Genomic DNA, 18529 nt, shown 5'->3' on the forward strand with positions numbered 1-18529 from the left:
GGTATGCAGGTATCACGAAAAGGAAAAGAGAAGGTTGATCAGCCCATGTTTAATGTGAATGCAGGTCACTCTTATGTGGATGGTGAATCCAGTGGCTCAGAACAGAGCATTGATGATGAGTTGGGTATTCCTTCTATTGTTACACCTGGAGTAAGGAAGACCAGGGATGTTTTGAGAGCACCTGGGAGTGAACCTACTTTGTGCAGGTCTATGAGAGCTAGGTATCCTGTGGATAGGCTGAAATATGATGGATTTACAGCCATTCACTATGCATATATGGTCAAAGTGATACAGGAACCAGAACCCACATCTTTTGAGCAAGCCATGGGAAAAGAAAAATGGGAGAAAGTCATGGATGAAGAAATTGATGCCTTGGAAGAAAATGCTACATGGGAGTTAGTACCTTTGCCTAAAGGTAAGAATGCAATTGGCTGTAAGTGGGTTTATAAGGTGAAGCACAATGCAGATGGTTCTGTGAACAGATACAAGGCAAGATTAGTAGTCAAGGGGTATGCACAAACATATGGCATTGACTATGAAGAAACATTCAGTCCAGTTGCAAGGATGGCAACGGTAAGAGTAGTCATTGCTATGGCTGCATCAAAGGGATGGTCTTTACATCAGATGGATGTAAAGAATGCCTTCTTGCATGGTGATTTGCAAGAAGAGGTCTATATGGAGCAGCCACCAGGTTATGTGCATGCTGTTCATCCTGAGTTTGTTTGCAGGTTGAAGAAAGCCTTGTATGGCTTGAAGCAAGCACCTAGAGCATGGTCTGACAAGATAGGACAATATCTTGTCACTATTAGCTTTCAGATTTCCAAGGCAGATTTCTCACTTTATGTGAGAAAAACAGAGAAAGGTATTATGCTACTTGTCATTTATGTTGATGATTTGATTATGACAGGTGACAGTGATGAAGATATCCTTCATGTGAAAATGCTATTGAAGCAGAAGTTTGAGATGAAGGATTTGGGAGAGCTGCGTTATTTCTTGGGCATTGAGGTGATTAGATCACCAAGTGGGATACAGCTCTTGCAGAGGCAGTATGGATTGGACATGCTGTCCAAATATGGGATGACAGGCTGTAAGCCTATTTCAGTTCCTTTGGAGCAGAATGTGAAGCTGAGCACAGATGCAGGTGAGCTTCTAGAAGACCCTACTATGTACAGACGCATAGTAGGAAGTTTGATTTATATGACTATTACCAGGCCAGATTTGAGCTATGTTGTTGGATTGGTAAGTCAGTTTATGCAGGCTCCAAGGAAACCACATTTGGATGCGGGTAGACGCATACTCAGGTATGTGAAGTCCACATTGCAGTATGGACTATTTTATGAGACTGGGGTTCAGATACAGTTGCATGGATACACTGATGCTGATTGGGCTGGTAGTATTTCTGATAGACGATCTACCAGTGGATATGTGTTCTCTTTTGGGAGTGCTGCAGTCACTTGGAGCAGCAAGAAACAGCCTACAGTTGCCTTGTCGAGCACAGAGGCTGAGTACAGGGGTGCAGCAATGGCTGCATATGAGGTAGCTTGGTTGCATAAGCTACTTTATGATATGCATCAGTCTACAGATGGGCTAGTTGTCATTTATTGTGACAACATGAGTAGTATACACTTGGCAAATAACCCACTCTATCATGCTAGAATAAAGCACATTGAGGTGCATTATCACTATGTGCGAGAGAGGGTTTTACTAGGTCTTATTGATCTAGTTTATGTCAGCACAGAGGATCAGGTAGCTGACATATTCACGAAGGCATTGGGTGCAGAGAAGCTGCGCAAGTTCAGAGACCTGCTTGGTGTGCAGGAATTGGGATTGAGCTCGAGGGGGAGTGTTGAGATATCGAGCTCCACTCGTGATACGCCAGGGTGACCGTTGTGTATTTATGTCACCGACTTGTCAGTTGCAGATGCGGTTGGTACACCGCCCCTGAATAATAGCTACATGATAGCTATCCTTATCTACTCTAGTTCATGGCTCAGTTAGTATGCCACCTTAGTTAGTTGAGTTTGGTTTTGAGACCCATATCTAGGGTTCTTCTATTTCTTTGTACTTGAGTTCTTTTGGCTTCCACAACTAAGAAGAGAAAAACAGTTTTCAGCCTCCACCCTTGTGTGTCTTCCCCCATTGTGCAAGCAAGAAAGCTATAAGTGAGACTCCTTCCTTCTCTCCCACAATCTTGACAATATCTTGATTCCTCTAAGGGGGAAAGGATGTGATATCCTGACTTTGATTTAAAATATTCCCGACTTCTCGCAAAGTAGACTTGAAGAACTCTAAAATCATTAAATAGAGAAGATCTCGAGAAAAAAATGAGGATCGTAACCTGACATTTTTTTGGATTGACAAGGACTGTAGCCACCCATCACGGAAGTTACCACGTTGTCGAAGGGTTTATGAAAACAAAGTCGCGTCTTTAGAAGATCTTGATAAATTTCAAGATAAGAGATTGAACAGGTGAATAATCAAGATGAGAAAATAATGTCAAGACTCTGTTTTATTTAGTAAAGCAGAGTTTGAAGCAGAGTTGTTAGAGCTGCTTTGCATTGACTTGCATGAACCATTCTTAAACCCAGAAAATCTTTGTGTTTCTTCTTGATTGTAACCTTCAGATCTGTTTTTTACATCTTTCATACATGTAACCTTTGTCCTTGTATTGACCAACAGATGGTATGTATTCACTTGACATTGTATAAATATTAACCTTTTCTAGTAGCAGTAAGCATTCCATAGAAACATCTCTCTAATGCATGTATCTATTAACATATCTTTCCTATGATCATACAATCACTTACAGCCAGCTGGAGACAGATAGATTTTGAAAGGAGGGGCAAAGAGTTGAGTTATAAGTTGCTGAAGGGTTCAGTTTTGCAAGTAAAAAAAAAACCGAGCCTAAGACCCATATTGATCACAAACCACAAGTCTGGGAACTGGAAAACGCTCTGTAATGATTGCTTGAGCATCATCCAAGGGTGCTTGAAGAAGTTCTGCAAGAGCCTGGTACTCAGGCTGTTTATGATAGCCTGCATTGCATCGCTGTGCTATTGTTGCTCCATGGAAGACCACTACACTGAAATACGCATCCAATAGAGGTATCCTGTCTACTGTTATTGTTGTAACATCAAGGAGGGCTGGCTCTGGTGGAGCATTGAGGGCATAAGTAATCAATGATGGCTGAATCATCACTACAGAATTTATTACACTCTCTCATCGAGTTGCATCAAATTCCTCCTCTGTCTCCATTTTGTGTGATGCTAAACGAGCCAAAACTATAGCATCTATCTCTTGGTCAAAGCCCATTATCAAGTCCTCTGTATAACTGCTGAACCATCTACCCAGCACCTTGTAAGAGTTGTCACCCCATCTCGGTGTACTGAGTCATAGCACAAATTTGTCCAAGGCTGTTATGAATTTACTGCTCCAAACAGATCAGGTCCTTTAGCGAAAGCTTCTCCAAGTCATCGCCTAATCTGAAAACTGCCTTTGTCTTGGCTCTCCAGGCATCGGTGACAACGGGTCTCTGGAAGAAGAAGCGTCGTCTGTACCACCGTCGTCTCGCGAAACGGCCGTACCTAATGAAAACCCGAATCCCTCACAGTGGGCAAGGGTGCATCTCTGAGAGTATCCCTGTTTCTAACATGGTTCACACATACAGTCATAAGCTGAACTGCTCTCATACCATCTTTACTGCGAATCCGTGCATAAGCAGATCCATCATCCATGACCTTTGTCTCCATGCGCATCTCTGTAATGAATGGCTGACCAAGAATTATGGGATAAGAGCATGAATCCTACACAAAGAAATGAAAATCCTCCTCTACATCACCAATAGAAACCCTGACACTAGGGCAAGCAGCATATAAATCACCTGCAGTGTTATTGGCGGCTCTCATACGCCATCCATGCTCTACATCCATAGGCCATCTGTTACTCTCATAAACTCCACGAACAATGAGATTAATCTCTGAACCATGATCAACCAATGCAACATAAGGCACCTGTTTTTCTCCAACCTTTACCATCGTCTCTGTAGTTGCCCTAGCCCAATGGCTCCGCGAAAAGTGACTACGTGGTATCAAAACAGGCTCATCAATTTCAGCGTAATGCATAGGCTGAACCCTCTTCTCTACCTGTGGCAAAACAGAAGCATTATCAACCATAACCTCATCATCATCATCATCCAACTCTCCAATCAAAACTCCCTGTGTATCAGTGGTAGCCAATGCATGTCTTTTCCTCTTCAGGACCTCCTGAAACTGATCCTGAAACTCTCTTTTTGAGATTCCCAAAATCTCAGAAATAGTGAAAGTCACCTCACTGCCAAGTATCTTATCATTAAAGATTTTCTTCATATCTGTAGATGTCTCAATATCGGACATCAATTTGAATCCTGGCTGCTTTCTCTCTCTAGGCTCTTGCCTCTTTTCTCTCTTTTGAGCATCCTCCATCTGTCGATCTGGCCCTGGTCTTGAAGACGGTCCTGCAGTAGGTGGAGTAACAAACTCACCCCCTCTAGTCTTCTTAGCTGTACTTGGGTTGTCTTCATCCCTCTTACGCTTCTCCTCAACAAATACATCTGCACCATGAGATTTAGCCAAATAAGCATAAATAGAATACCTGTCAACAGGCGAGTCCCATCCTGTCTCTGATGTGATGCTAGAGCCAGCACTAGTCAAAACAGTTTGCTGAATTTTTTGTTTGCAGTCTCCATAGCATAAGTCCATAGTGTGGACTGAGTCTCCGATCCCTTCTCAATCTGTACTCCATATGCAGAAGCATCACCTCTAGCCGTCACATAAGAAGTACGCGCAGCCATGTCCTCCACTAACTTCTTCATTCCACCTTTACCAAAGTTGGTAGCAAGTGGAGCTCCTGTCTCAGTCAACCAAATCTTACCATCTTGCCCCCAATATACCAAATTCTGCCTCCTTGCATCCTGGAAAGAGTCACAATCCCTGCAATGCTGATGCTCCGTACTATCACACCAAATACATCTCCGATCTCTCCTAGGTGCACTAGGAGTACTCCTAGGTGCAATAGGAGCACTAGAAGAAGTAGCAGGCACAGTCGAAGCAAACTGCTCCTTCAACTTACCCACCAACTCCGCTTTGACTGACTCAAGTGTCAAATCTGTGATACCTTTGATTATGTCATCAAGAGAAGTAGGCACGGATGGAGCGGATGGTTTTGGAGCAGAAGGTGTAGGCATCGGTCGTGGAACAGGAGGAATAGGTGGAGTAGAAACAGTAGGCACTGGCATAGGCCAAGAAACTGGCTGAGGAGGAGAAGAAATAACAGGGATAGAAGTAGGCATAGGAGCAGATGATGGTGTAGGTGTCATGGAACCATTCTGTAGGCGAGTCTTCCATATCCTCCTCTTGGTCAATGTCGAGACTGCATCCTGAGCATCCTGCCAATCAGTTTTAAGACCCATAGGCTTTGTGCGATCTTCAAGAAGCTCACCCAATTCTTCTTGAAGAGCATGATCTGCAGCTTGCAAGAAAAGCTCAACTTTTTCAACATCCAATGCTCTTTGTTCAATGGCATCAAGCTGACTATACCTTTCTTCAAATTCTCGAATCAACTCCGAAGCAGCAAGACCTTTGTTTGGCATGTAGACCCACTCTCGGAATGACCGTCGAGTAGCCATACCAAAGTCCTCAAGGAAATATTCTTCTTTAAGAGCCTTCTTAAAATCTTGCCAATGTGTATTTTGAATAAATAAATCAGTCACCTTTGTCCTCAAAGCAAGAGTGACAAGACGAAGGAAGTACTTACTCATAAGTCCAGCAGGAACTCCAAAAAACCCCATCTTGATCTCATATGTCTTCAAATATGCTGAAACATTCCGCCCATCAAATAGCTTCTTCTCACTCTCAACTGCTTCAATAGCCTTAGTTGCGCTGTTTGCATTCTCCTGCTCCGAATAGAGTTGCCTTTACTGAGACAACTGTTGTTGATGCAATTGTTGTTGCTGCTGCATATACATTTGTGTTTGCTGATTTTGGAGCTGCATATACATGGACATATTCTGCAAAATCTGTTTTAGATCCTCCGTTGAAGTACTTGACGCAGCAGTCATTGATGGAGCTAAAGTAGAGGCAGCTGGAGTTGTAGAGGAAGCTGAAATAGAGGCTGAAGTATCTCCCATCCTGAAATTTCTACGACGCTTTCACGTCGGGTTCACCAAAGATGTCGAAGGGTTTATGAAAACAAAGTCGTGTCTTCAGAAGATCTTGATAAATTTCAAGATAAGAGATTGAACAGGTGAATAATCAAGATGAGAAAATAATGTCAAGACTCTGTTTTATTTAGTAAAGCAGAGTCTGAAGCAGAGTTGTTAGAGCTGCTTTGCATTGACTTGCATGAACCATTCTTAAACCCAGAAAATCTTTGTGTTTCTTCTTGATTGTAACCTTCAGATCTGTTTTTTACATCTTTCATACATGTAACCTTTGTCCTTGTATTGACCAATAGATGGTATGTATTCACTTGACATTGTATAAATATTAACCTTTTCTAGCAGCAGTAAGCAACCATAGAAACATCTCTCTAATGCATGTATCTATTAACATATCTTTCCTATGATCATACAATCACTTACAGCCAGCTGGAGACAGATAGATTTTGAAAGGAGGGGCAAAGAGTTGAGTTATAAGTTGCTGAAGGGTTCAGTTTTGCAAGTTAAAAAAAAAACCGAGCCTAAGACCCATATTGATCACAAACCATAAGTCTGGGAACTGGAAAACGCTCTGTAATGATTGCTTGAGCATCATCCAAGGGTGCTTGAAGAAGTTCTGCAAGAGCCTGGTACTCAGGCTGTTTATGATAGCCTACATTGCATCGCTGTGCTATTGTTGCTCCATGGAAGACCACTACACTGAAATACGCATCCAATAGAGGTATCCTGTCTGCTGTTATTGTTGCAACATCAAGGAGGGCTGGCTCTGGTGGAGCATTGAGGGCATAAGTAATCAATGATGGCTGAATCATCACTACAGAATTTATTACACTCTCTCATCGAGTTGCATCAAATTCCTCCTCTGTCTCCATTTTGTGTGATGCTAAACGAGCCAAAACTATAGCATCTATCTCTTGGTCAAAGCCCATTATCAAGTCCTCTGTATAACTGCTGAACCATCTACCCAGCACCTTGTAAGAGTTGTCACCCCATCTCGGTGTACTGAGTCATAGCACAAATTTGTCCAAGGCTGTTATGAATTTGCTGCTCCAAACAGATCAGGTCCTTTAGCGAAAGCTTCTCCAAGTCATCGCCTAATCTGAAAACTGCCTTTGTCTTGGCTCTCCAGGCATCGGTGACAACGGATCTCTGGAAGAAGAAGCGTGCATTCTGATCTCTGCAACGTCATCTCCCTTTGCCATCCGGATCCTGATAATGTGTGAGGAACTTGCACTGTCAAACAAATCTGTTATGCAGGCCGCCATGCCGATGACGTTCAGGCCTGTGATTCCCCAGCATTAGATTCCCCAAATGAAGCGTTGAACAGCAATCCGATGCTCATAAATAGCCAATAGCTGACCAATAGTATATGGCGTAAGATTGGGTAACAACATGCTCAGTGATGGACAATTTCCAGAGAATGTCTTGTGAGGCACAAGTTGATCAGGCGCACCTTCTGATTTTAATTCTGCTGGTGTCTTTCGATATGCAAGGACATCTGCCAGGTTCGCCCAAAATCGATTTTCCCCCAGCTTCAGCTTTTCCGATTCTCTTCCTCGTAGATCCTACAAGGCGATGTTCTTCTCCCGTAGCAATCCAATAGAGACAATGCGCAGGAGAGAGCACCACTTCCTCCTTGATTCCGTCAACATCTGTTATCCTGCTTTAATTACAGAGTAGAGAACTTATACTCCCGATTCCCCCAGAGCATTACGTTTTCCCCTTAATTAGGATTATCTTCCCCTGTTCTTCATGTTCTGATTTTACTTTCCAAGTTCCCATCCCCCCTGGACCTCCACTCTCGATGCATCGTCCTCGCAGCCTTTTGCTTTCCTCCTCTGTTTCTCCCTATAGTTGAAGAAGACGACTACTTCGTGTATGATAACACGAGCACACCCATAAACCTTTGCTATTTGATCTCCTTTGATGAATTGGAATGTCTCCACGACAGAGTACCATCTCTCTTTTTCTGCGATGCTTTTCCTTCCGCCCTGATTCGATTGAGGAGCCTCCCTTCCCCCCAAAATACCTCCTTCTCAAAATAGCTCCAAAAGCTTCTCCTTTTTCCCCTCAAAGCACGGCTCTCCTTTTCCCTCCTTCTTTAGCCTTTCAAAAATCCCCTCTTTAGCCTTCGTAGCTCACATATCATTATTTTTAGTTCAAATTCAAATTATCTTTTCTAGAGCTTGTAGAAGTTTTAGCTCATACAAAAGCTCTTGGCTATACTGCATATCTCCAACAATTGTAGTTTGAAAATCACCTATTTTTCACATTCAAGGATCAGCATTAAACCACAACTCATCAGTTCTTCACCTTCAATGGTCCGCATCTCATTTGTTCACTCATACGCAGAAAATAAATGTAAACACAACAACTGAGTATATACAAAGTATCAAATCACACACACAATTTTTGGGTGATTTTCACACCTCGAATGCGCAGCAATACGACATCCACCCCCTCTAATCCTACGCATCCTCCGGATGGGCCAACTACCCATGATCATTATCATCAAGATCCACAAACAAATCAATCTCTTCGTTATGCATTTCCAGTAGATCAACAAGATTTTCAGCCATATCATCTGTCTCTTCCATTGGAGTTTCTTGTCGTTGCTCTTCTCTCGAAAATTCTTCCAATGCATAATCCTCATCATCTCTTTTCTTGAAAATCTTGATTCTTTTTCCAGCAATTGGCACTCTAAGCACTGTCCCATCCAATTCTGTCAGTTCATATGTTGCATTATCAAAGACATGTCTAACTATGTATGGCCCAAACCATCTTTTCACCATCTTCCGAAGTGCAGTATGCTGATTTTCAAGGCTGCTATCAAAGACCAATACCCAATCTCCCTCTTCTATTGCTCTAGGCCGTAAGCGATGCCTGCTATCAAACCTGTCCTTGTTCCTTAGTCTAGCAACTCTCAACCTGTCAATAGCTAGCTGAATATCCTCAGGTCTCCTCTCCAACTGTCGAATCCGAAGAACTAAGAGCTCCTCTCTCGTCAAATCCTTCTGCCAAGGTAAAACTGACCAAGTCAAAGCACAAGTCTCAATCGGCATAACAGGTTTATGACCATACATCAACTCTGCAGGCATATATCCTGTAGTAACACTATGAGTCGTACGATCAGCCCATAAAGCAAATGGTAGAAGTCTCGGCCATTCTCCAATCCGTCCTCTGCATGCTTTGGCTAATGCTTTCACTATTGGCGGATGCCCTCTTTCACTCTTCCCATTTCCCTCTGGATTATATGCTGTGGTTAGAGCCAATTTGATTCCTAGCTGAGAGAAAAACTCCCTAGCTTCATCTGCATCCAATTCACCACGATCCGCAGTGATCTTACCCACACAACCATACCTGCAGAAAATTTCCTCCAATAAGAACTTACACACTGCACTAGTGGTCTTCGTTCTCAAAGATCTACCCTCAACATGATTGGTAAGATCCTCTCTAGCCAAAACAATGTACCTCATCTGCCATAGACCCATAGGCATGGTAACCAAATCAACTACCCACTTATAATGAATGCATAGCGGATAGGTCGGATGAAGCTCATCTCTATGACGCACTACTGAATACATCTGGCAGTCTCTGCAAGTCTCAACAAAGTGAGAAACATCTCTGTACATGCCTTTCCACCAATATTTCTCCCTGATTTTCTCATAAGTAGCCCATACTCCTCTATGACCAGCCCAAGGACTCTCATGAAACTCCCTCATCACCTGTAACTGTGTCTCTCTATCGCAGACAACCCGCAAAGGTAATCCGCCTCTTTTCTTCGGATGCTTCCAAAGAAATCCGTCCTTGAGAAAATAACCATAGGCTTTCCTTCTGATCTTCTTGAACTCTTCATCTGTCCATTCATCTCTTTTGCTTAGTGTACTAAGGTACCTGCCAATCTGCAACCAATCTCCAACATAGAGCTCTTCTGTGAAAGCCACAATATCATAAACATGACAAACATGATCAACCATAGTGGCTAAAATTTCTGCATCATCCTCTTCTGCAAGTAGAGTCTCCTCATCATCATACCTGGCTCTAGACAACATATCTGCCACTGGATTATCCTTCCCTGCTATGTGTTTAAATTCCGGATTTAATGACTTGATGTATGCAATCCATCTCAACATAGCTATATCCGGAGTAGAGCAACTCGTGATCATACCAATCAATGGCAAGCAATCTGTCTCTACCACAACTAAAGCTCCAATAAAGTACTCCTTGTCACATTTGAGAGCCGTGACAATCCCCAATAACTCCCTCTTGATTTGCGGATATCTCCTCTGTCTCTCGTTTAGGACTTTCACCCCAAACCGAATAGCATACCTATTTCCATCTGCATCATCTTGACCCACAGCCCAACCTATGCCAATTGGACTAGTGTCAACTGTCAATACAATAGGCCTATCATAATTATAATCCGCTTTCCTGAGAGTAGGAGCATTCTGCAATAACTTCTTCAATTTCCGCATGGCTTTAGTGTGGCTCTCATCCCAATAGAATTTCTGCCCCTTTCGAAGCAGCTGATACAAACAATCTGCAATGTGTGCAAAATGAGGTATCCAAATCATATAAAACACACAAGCACCAATGAATCTCCGTACCTCTGAAGTAGTAGAACAATACTCTGCAATCTTGCCTATAGCATTCACCTTATCAGGTGAGGGTTTCCTGCCATAATATCCACACATATGCCCAACAATGACAACCTCATTCACTCCAAAAACAGATTTTTGCCCTGAAAGTGTCAAGTTCACTTCTTCTAACCTGGCCAAAATCTTCTCACATGCTGAAATATGATCAGCCACAAAGTGTCTGCATCCCTGCTCATTTAGGCTCTCATTCTTCTCTTCTTCTGCACACCCCTTAATGGGCACATCATCCAAGAAAGGCATAGTAAGCTGAGGTATGTAATCACGAAGGACCTTATGCATGGCATTCATCATATGTGCAACAGAATTAGTGGCACCTTGAGGCAAGGTACACATCCTGACAAGCCCAATAGGAGTTCTCATGGTGGTTATGTCCTTGCTTTCCAAAGCCAGCTGAAACTGATCATAACGTGAATATAAATCACCGAAAGAATAGATGGCACGTCCAGCAAATGCCTCTGCAAACTCATCCACAACTGGACCAATACCAACATTCCTGATAGTAACTCTGTTCACTGGCTGCATGTCCTGAATAAATCAAAGAGTACCATTCTTCTTTGGAACTGTAAACCACCTGTTTGAGTATGGTGCAGATGAAGGCTCAAGGATTCCCATCTTGATTTTCTCATTCAATAAATCAATCAACTTTGGCAAGTGTGCTTTAGGCACTGGAATAGGTCGGAGATTCCATGGAATATGAGGAATAGTAAAAATGACCATAGGAGCAACAATATCAGGATTCACACATCCAATCTCATGTGGGACAAAAGAAAATCCCCTTCCATGACGCTCAAGCATCTCCTGAAAGCATTGCTTCTCCATGGGTAACAAGAAATCACCATTTCCAATTTTCAATTCAACAAGTGTCTCTGTTGAAAATTTATGACCAATATGCTCCGGATTCCTCAAAATTTGCTGGTTAGCAGCCCTCTCTATTTGCTGATCACTGTCAGGTGGAAGCGGTACAGCAACCGGCTTCACCTTCTTATCCACAGTTTTGTACTTTGTGTCAACCCTGGCTTCATTATGCTCTTCTGCATTACATAAACCTTGCTGTAAATCAGCAATTCTACACTCCAATGGCTGAATATTCTCAGCCCTCTGCTCTATGGACTGCATAGGAACAGCCCCAAACTCTGAATGCTGAAATATTTCAGCAATAAACTCTATTGGCTGAAAATTTTCAGCCCTCTGTCTCTCTGAAAGCTGATCATAACCAGCTGGAAACTCTGTTTGCTGAATTTCTTCAGCACTCAATACTCTTTGCTGAGTTACCTCAGCCTCTGACTCAATCTGTGACATAAAATCTGCAATTTCATGAAACATGTCCAGGGACTGCACTAATACATTACCATGACAATTCAGCATATCAGTTTTCAGCATATCTCTCATCTCTATCATCGTATCTGCACAAATCACACTGTCATACATACCATCTATGTGCTCATCATCCTCCAAAATTCCTGCATTTTTCAAATTTTTCTCCTTCCTGCATATATACTGCCTGGCAGCTCTAGACAATCTAGAAGTCTTCTGATAGCTCATTGAACTGTTTGCTGAAATCCCAACATAACCGGAAGAGAAAACACTGCTGCCAGGAGGCGAGAACTCCAATCTCCTCTCCTCTGTACCACCTTCGTCTCGCGAAACAGCGGTACCTAATGAAAACCCGAATCCCTCACAGTGGGCAAGGGTGCATCTCTGAGAGTATCCCTGTTTCTAACATGGTTCACACATACAGTCATAAACTGAACTGCTCTCATACCATCTTTACTGCGAATCCGTGCATAAGCAGATCCATCATCCATGACCTTTGTCTCCATGCGCATCTCTGTAATGAATGGCTGACCAAGAATTATGGGATAAGACCATGAATCCTGCACAAAGAAATGAAAATCCTCCTCTACATCACCAATAGAAACCCTGACACTAGGGCAAGCAGCATATAAATCACCTGCAGTGTTATTGGCGGCTCTCATACGCCATCCATGCTCTACATCCATAGGCCATCTGTTACTCTCATAAACTCCACGAACAATGAGATTAATCTCTGAACCATGATCAACCAATGCAACATAAGGCACCTGTTTTTCTCCAACCTTTACCATCGTCTCTGTAGTTGCCCTAGCCCAATGGCTCCGCGAAAAGTGACTACGTGGTATCAAAACAGGCTCATCAATTTCAGCATAATGCATAGGCTGAACCCTCTTCTCTACCTGTGGCAAAACAGAAGCATTATCAACCATAACCTCATCATCATCATCATCCAACTCTCCAATCAAAACTCCCTGTGTATCAGTGGTAGCCAATGCATGTCTTTTCCTCTTCAGGACCTCCTGAAACTGATCCTGAAACTCTCTTTTTGAGATGCCCAAAATCTCAGAAATAGTGAAAGTCACCTCACTGCCAAGTATCTTATCATTAAAGATTTTCTTCATATCTGTAGATGTCTCAATATCGGACATCAATCTGAATCCTGGCTGCTTTCTCTCTCTAGGCTCTTGCCTCTTTTCTCTCTTTTGAGCATCCTCCATCTGTTGATCTGGCCCTGGTCTTGAAGACGGTCCTGCAGTAGGTGGAGTAACAAACTCACCCCCTCTAGTCTTCTTAGCTGTACTTGGGTTGTCTTCATCCCTCTTACGCTTCTCCTCAACAAATACATCTGCACCATGAGATTTAGCCAAATAAGCATAAATAGAATACCTGTCAACAGGCGAGTCCCATCCTGTCTCTGATGTGATGCTAGAGCCAGCACTAGTCAAAACAGTTTGCTGAATTTTTCCCTTGTTTGCAGTCTCCATAGCATAAGTCCATAGTGTGGACTGAGTCTCCGATCCCTTCTCAATCTGTACTCCATATGCAGAAGCATCACCTCTAGCCGTCACATAAGAAGTACGCGCAGCCATGTCCTCCACTAACTTCTTCATTCCACCTTTACCAAAGTTGGTAGCAAGTGGAGCTCCTGTCTCAGTCAACCAAATCTTACCATCTTGCCCCCAATATACCAAATTCTGCCTCCTTGCATCCTGGAAAGAGTCACAATCCCTGCAATGCTGATGCTCCGTACTATCACACCAAATACATCTCCGATCTCTCCTAGGTGCACTAGGAGTACTCCTAGGTGCAATAGGAGCACTAGAAGAAGTAGCAGGCACAGTCGAAGCAAACTGCTCCTTCAACTTACCCACCAACTCCGCTTTGACTGACTCAAGTGTCAAATCTGTGATACCTTTGATTATGTCATCAAGAGAAGTAGGCACGGATGGAGCGGATGGTTTTGGAGCAGAAGGTGTAGGCATCGGTCGTGGAACAGGAGGAATAGGTGGAGTAGAAACAGTAGGCACTGGCATAGGCCAAGAAACTGGCTGAGGAGGAGAAGAAATAACAGGGATAGAAGTAGGCATAGGAGCAGATGATGGTGTAGGTGTCATGGAACCATTCTGTAGGCGAGTCTTCCATATCCTCCTCTTGGTCAATGTCGAGACTGCATCCTGAGCATCCTGCCAATCAGTTTTAAGACCCATAGGCTTTGTGCGATCTTCAAGAAGCTCACCCAATTCTTCTTGAAGAGCATGATCTGCAGCTTGCAAGAAAAGCTCAACTTTTTCAACATCCAATGCTCTTTGTTCAATGGCATCAAGCTGACTATACCTTTCTTCAAATTCTCGAATCAACTCCGAAGCAGCAAGACCTTTGTTTGGCATGTAGACCCACTCTCGGAATGACCGTCGAGTAGCCATACCAAAGTCCTCAAGGAAATATTCTTCTTTAAGAGCCTTCTTAAAATCTTGCCAATGTGTATTTTGAATAAATAAATCAGTCACCTTTGTCCTCAAAGCAAGAGTGACAAGACGAAGGAAGTACTTACTCATAAGTCCAGCAGGAACTCCAAAAAACCCCATCTTGATCTCATATGTCTTCAAATATGCTGAAACATTCCGCCCATCAAATAGCTTCTTCTCACTCTCAACTGCTTCAATAGCCTTAGTTGCGCTGTTTGCATTCTCCTGCTCCGAATAGAGTTGCCTTTACTGAGACAACTGTTGTTGATGCAATTGTTGTTGCTGCTGCATATACATTTGTGTTTGCTGATTTTGGAGCTGCATATACATGGACATATTCTGCAAAATCTGTTTTAGATCCTCCGTTGAAGTACTTGACGCAGCAGTCATTGATGGAGCTAAAGTAGAGGCAGCTGGAGTTGTAGAGGAAGCTGAAATAGAGGCTGAAGTATCTCCCATCCTGAAATTTCTACGACGCTTTCACGTCGGGTTCACCAAAGATGTCGAAGGGTTTATGAAAACAAAGTCGTGTCTTCAGAAGATCTTGATAAATTTCAAGATAAGAGATTGAACAGGTGAATAATCAAGATGAGAAAATAATGTCAAGACTCTGTTTTATTTAGTAAAGCAGAGTCTGAAGCAGAGTTGTTAGAGCTGCTTTGCATTGACTTGCATGAACCATTCTTAAACCCAGAAAATCTTTGTGTTTCTTCTTGATTGTAACCTTCAGATCTGTTTTTTACATCTTTCATACATGTAACCTTTGTCCTTGTATTGACCAATAGATGGTATGTATTCACTTGACATTGTATAAATATTAACCTTTTCTAGCAGCAGTAAGCAACCATAGAAACATCTCTCTAATGCATGTATCTATTAACATATCTTTCCTATGATCATACAATCACTTACAGCCAGCTGGAGACAGATAGATTTTGAAAGGAGGGGCAAAGAGTTGAGTTATAAGTTGCTGAAGGGTTCAGTTTTGCAAGTTAAAAAAAAAACCGAGCCTAAGACCCATATTGATCACAAACCATAAGTCTGGGAACTGGAAAACGCTCTGTAATGATTGCTTGAGCATCATCCAAGGGTGCTTGAAGAAGTTCTGCAAGAGCCTGGTACTCAGGCTGTTTATGATAGCCTACATTGCATCGCTGTGCTATTGTTGCTCCATGGAAGACCACTACACTGAAATACGCATCCAATAGAGGTATCCTGTCTGCTGTTATTGTTGCAACATCAAGGAGGGCTGGCTCTGGTGGAGCATTGAGGGCATAAGTAATCAATGATGGCTGAATCATCACTACAGAATTTATTACACTCTCTCATCGAGTTGCATCAAATTCCTCCTCTGTCTCCATTTTGTGTGATGCTAAACGAGCCAAAACTATAGCATCTATCTCTTGGTCAAAGCCCATTATCAAGTCCTCTGTATAACTGCTGAACCATCTACCCAGCACCTTGTAAGAGTTGTCACCCCATCTCGGTGTACTGAGTCATAGCACAAATTTGTCCAAGGCTGTTATGAATTTGCTGCTCCAAACAGATCAGGTCCTTTAGCGAAAGCTTCTCCAAGTCATCGCCTAATCTGAAAACTGCCTTTGTCTTGGCTCTCCAGGCATCGGTGACAACGGATCTCTGGAAGAAGAAGCGTGCATTCTGATCTCTGCAACGTCATCTCCCTTTGCCATCCGGATCCTGATAATGTGTGAGGAACTTGCACTGTCAAACAAATCTGTTATGCAGGCCGCCATGCCGATGACGTTCAGGCCTGTGATTCCCCAGCATTAGATTCCCCAAATGAAGCGTTGAACAGCAATCCGATGCTCATAAATAGCCAATAGCTGACCAATAGTATATGGCGTAAGATTGGGTAACAACATGCTCAGTGATGGACAATTTCCAGAGAATGTCTTGTGAGGCACAAGTTGATCAGGCGCACCTTCTGATTTTAATTCTGCTGGTGTCTTTCGATATGCAAGGACATCTGCCAGGTTCGCCCAAAATCGATTTTCCCCCAGCTTCAGCTTTTCCGATTCTCTTCCTCGTAGATCCTACAAGGCGATGTTCTTCTCCCGTAGCAATCCAATAGAGACAATGCGCAGGAGAGAGCACCACTTCCTCCTTGATTCCGTCAACATCTGTTATCCTGCTTTAATTACAGAGTAGAGAACTTATACTCCCGATTCCCCCAGAGCATTACGTTTTCCCCTTAATTAGGATTATCTTCCCCTGTTCTTCATGTTCTGATTTTACTTTCCAAGTTCCCATCCCCCCTGGACCTCCACTCTCGATGCATCGTCCTCGCAGCCTTTTGCTTTCCTCCTCTGTTTCTCCCTATAGTTGAAGAAGACGACTACTTCGTGTATGATAACACGAGCACACCCATAAACCTTTGCTATTTGATCTCCTTTGATGAATTGGAATGTCTCCACGACAGAGTACCATCTCTCTTTTTCTGCGATGCTTTTCCTTCCGCCCTGATTCGATTGAGGAGCCTCCCTTCCCCCCAAAATACCTCCTTCTCAAAATAGCTCCAAAAGCTTCTCCTTTTTCCCCTCAAAGCACGGCTCTCCTTTTCCCTCCTTCTTTAGCCTTTCAAAAATCCCCTCTTTAGCCTTCGTAGCTCACATATCATTATTTTTAGTTCAAATTCAAATTATCTTTTCTAGAGCTTGTAGAAGTTTTAGCTCATACAAAAGCTCTTGGCTATACTGCATATCTCCAACAATTGTAGTTTGAAAATCACCTATTTTTCACATTCAAGGATCAGCATTAAACCACAACTCATCAGTTCTTCACCTTCAATGGTCCGCATCTCATTTGTTCACTCATACGCAGAAAATAAATGTAAACACAACAACTGAGTATATACAAAGTATCAAATCACACACACAATTTTTGGGTGATTTTCACACCTCGAATGCGCAGCAATACGACATCCACCCCCTCTAATCCTACGCATCCTCCGGATGGGCCAACTACCCATGATCATTATCATCAAGATCCACAAACAAATCAATCTCTTCGTTATGCATTTCCAGTAGATCAACAAGATTTTCAGCCATATCATCTGTCTCTTCCATTGGAGTTTCTTGTCGTTGCTCTTCTCTCGAAAATTCTTCCAATGCATAATCCTCATCATCTCTTTTCTTGAAAATCTTGATTCTTTTTCCAGCAATTGGCACTCTAAGCACTGTCCCATCCAATTCTGTCAGTTCATATGTTGCATTATCAAAGACATGTCTAACTATGTATGGCCCAAACCATCTTTTCACCATCTTCCGAAGTGCAGTATGCTGATTTTCAAGGCTGCTATCAAAGACCAATACCCAATCTCCCTCTTCTATTGCTCTAGGCCGTAAGCGATGCCTGCTATCAAACCTGTCCTTGTTCCTTAGTCTAGCAACTCTCAACCTGTCAATAGCTAGCTGAATATCCTCAGGTCTCCTCTCCAACTGTCGAATCCGAAGAACTAAGAGCTCCTCTCTCGTCAAATCCTTCTGCCAAGGTAAAACTGACCAAGTCAAAGCACAAGTCTCAATCGGCATAACAGGTTTATGACCATACATCAACTCTGCAGGCATATATCCTGTAGTAACACTATGAGTCGTACGATCAGCCCATAAAGCAAATGGTAGAAGTCTCGGCCATTCTCCAATCCGTCCTCTGCATGCTTTGGCTAATGCTTTCACTATTGGCGGATGCCCTCTTTCACTCTTCCCATTTCCCTCTGGATTATATGCTGTGGTTAGAGCCAATTTGATTCCTAGCTGAGAGAAAAACTCCCTAGCTTCATCTGCATCCAATTCACCACGATCCGCAGTGATCTTACCCACACAACCATACCTGCAGAAAATTTCCTCCAATAAGAACTTACACACTGCACTAGTGGTCTT

General features: G+C 42.8%; 3 pseudogenes; all 3 read right to left on the reverse strand.

The window, feature by feature from the left end:
• Window positions 1–2879: 2879 nt before the first annotated feature.
• LOC148015078 (protein transport protein SEC23 E pseudogene) lies at window positions 2880–6511 on the reverse strand (annotated as a pseudogene).
• Window positions 6512–6714: 203 nt separating this feature from the next.
• On the reverse strand, window positions 6715–7458 carry LOC148015079 (protein transport protein SEC23 E pseudogene; annotated as a pseudogene).
• An 8182-nt stretch (window positions 7459–15640) lies between these two features.
• LOC148015080 (protein transport protein SEC23 E pseudogene) lies at window positions 15641–16384 on the reverse strand (annotated as a pseudogene).
• Window positions 16385–18529: the final 2145 nt, after the last annotated feature.

Source organism: Lygodium microphyllum, chromosome 24, assembly GCF_053477565.2.
Source record: "Lygodium microphyllum isolate KBCC chromosome 24, Lygodium_microphyllum_v1.1.10, whole genome shotgun sequence".
NCBI lineage: Eukaryota > Viridiplantae > Streptophyta > Polypodiopsida > Schizaeales > Lygodiaceae > Lygodium > Lygodium microphyllum.